Source organism: Callithrix jacchus, chromosome 1 (assembly GCF_049354715.1).
Source record: "Callithrix jacchus isolate 240 chromosome 1, calJac240_pri, whole genome shotgun sequence".
Taxonomy (NCBI): Eukaryota; Metazoa; Chordata; class Mammalia; order Primates; family Cebidae; genus Callithrix; species Callithrix jacchus.
This window is the reverse complement of record NC_133502.1, coordinates 3,248,738-3,251,008: the sequence shown is the minus strand read 5'-3', so window position 1 is coordinate 3,251,008 and position 2,271 is coordinate 3,248,738. Positions and strand designations below refer to the sequence as shown.

At 45.3% G+C, this 2,271-nt stretch overlaps 1 pseudogene; it reads left to right on the top strand.

Annotated features, from left to right (window-relative positions):
* The first annotated feature begins 1,294 nt into the window (after positions 1–1,294).
* On the top strand, positions 1,295–1,911 carry LOC100396820 (protein lin-28 homolog A pseudogene; annotated as a pseudogene).
* The last annotated feature ends 360 nt before the right edge of the window (positions 1,912–2,271 follow it).

Below are 2,271 nucleotides of genomic sequence, written 5' to 3'. Positions count from 1 at the left end.
AAAAATCTGGAGACAACAGATGCTGGAGAGGATGTGGAGAAATAGGAACACTTTTACACTGCTGGTGGGAGTGTAAATTAGTTCCACCATTGTGGAAGACAGTGTGGCGATTCATCAGGGACCTAGAAATAGAAATTCCAATTGACCCAGCAATCTCATTACTGGGTATATATCCAAAGGACTATAAATTGTTCTACTATAAGGACACATGCACACGAATGTTCACTGCAGCACTGTTTACAATAGCAAAGACCTAGAACCAACCCAAATGCCCATCGATGATAGACTGGACAGGGAAAATGTGCCACATATACACCATGGAATATTACGCAGCAATCAAAAATGATGAGTCCGAGTCGTTTGTAGGGACATGGTTGAATCTGGAGAACATCATTCTCAGCAAACTGACACAAGAACAGAAAATGAAATACCGCATGTTTTCACTCATAGGTGGATGATCAACAATAAGAACACGTGGACACAGGGAGGGGAGCACTACACACTGGGGTCTATTGTGGGGAATAGGGGAGGGACAGCGGGGGCGGGAGCTGGGGAGGGATAGCATGGGGAGAAATGCCAGATGTGGGTGAGGGGGAGGAAGGCAGCAAATCACACTTCCACACGTGTACCTATGCAACTATCTTGCATGTTCAGCACATGTACCCCAAAACCTAAAATGCAATTAAAAAAAAAAAAAGAAGGTGCCACCCAGAATGAATGTTTCAGCTGTTTTTATCTCGTGCAGAACCATCTTTGAATGCTTTGGCTATGTTTCTGTCAATACAAAAAGTATTTTTTTTATTTATAAACAATAAACTCCAAAAGAACGTAGAGAAAGACTAACACATTATATTTACACAAACTAAGACATTGGGCAATCACCAATTCAGTGATTTTCTACAAAGCCCAGACAAATACAAAAACCAGAATGGGGGTGGCATTTAGGGAGACAAGAACCCAGTATGAAACCCACACCACCCAACAAGCTCTATTGCATTTGTGCATTTCAACGCAGTGAAGCAGGTTTGCAGTGATCTTACAGCAAGCAAATGAATCTCTCTTTTTACTCCTTTAGCTAGTAATCATCACTGCAGCTGAACAGAACACAAGCTTCAGGCACCACAAAGAAGCCCTCATGTGTGAGTCTCCCTGAAACCCCCAAATTTTGAAATGTTGAGGATTTTACCTTGCTTTATATATGCATTCCTTGACAGCACAGGATGAGTACAGGGGAACTAATCTTAAAATTACCTGTTAATCGTTCACGGTGTGCACTGCGTTGAACTTCCCGTCCATGACCACATGCTCTGGAGTTGCACTTGAGCCCCCAGGGGACATCACTGTGCACCAGAGTAAGCCGCACATGGAGAGCTTCCAGAGCCTGAAGGAGGTTGAGGCAGTAGAGTTCACCTTTAAGAAGTCTGCCAAAGGTCTGGAATCTATCTGTGTCACCAGACCTAGTGGGCTGTTCTGTATTAAAAATGAGAGGTGGACAAAGGGGAAGAATATGCTGAGATGAAAAGAAGGCAGGCCGGTGCTACAAGGGTGGAGGTCTAGACCATCATGCCAAGGAATGCAAGCTGCCACTCCAGCCCAAAAAGTGCCACTGTGCAGAGCATCAGCCATATTACAGCCTCATGTCTGCTGAAGGCCCAGCAAGCCCCTAGCACACAGAGGAAGCCAGCCTACTTCGGGGAGGAAGAGAAAGATACACACAGCTCTGCCCTGCTCCCTGAAGCCCAGAATTGAGCCACTGTGGGTGGAGGCTCTTCTTTTGTTGCCAGGAATTTTCAAGAAGCAGGCACAGTGGAGCAAGTGGGAATAGCATGAATTGGGGCTAGTTGGCACTGCCTTCTATCTCAGGCTGCGGTTCACAGCACCACACCTTCCTCCCTCTTAATCAGGGAACGAGGTGAGGCATAGGAACTCCAACCACGCTCTGTCCAAATACAAGTAAGGGCTTTTGGGGGAAAATCACCCTAGAACTTTTGTGTTTGAGATGAGTTTCCATCCCCAGAATTCTCAGCTTCTGAAAATGGCCTGAACAAGGAAGTCATTTTCCTTTACATGAAGGTAGAATAATAATTCCTATGTTAGATTGAAAGGATTGGGTATAGGACCAGATTTGTGGACCTAAGCCACTACACTCTGTAGGAGAAAGTCTCTTAGGAGTAAGGCAGCGTTTTGTTTTCACATCTTGTGTCCTCATATTCACTCTTGTGATAGGGCGCTGGGAACTGTCCCCAACAGTGGACAGTGATGAAGGCACAA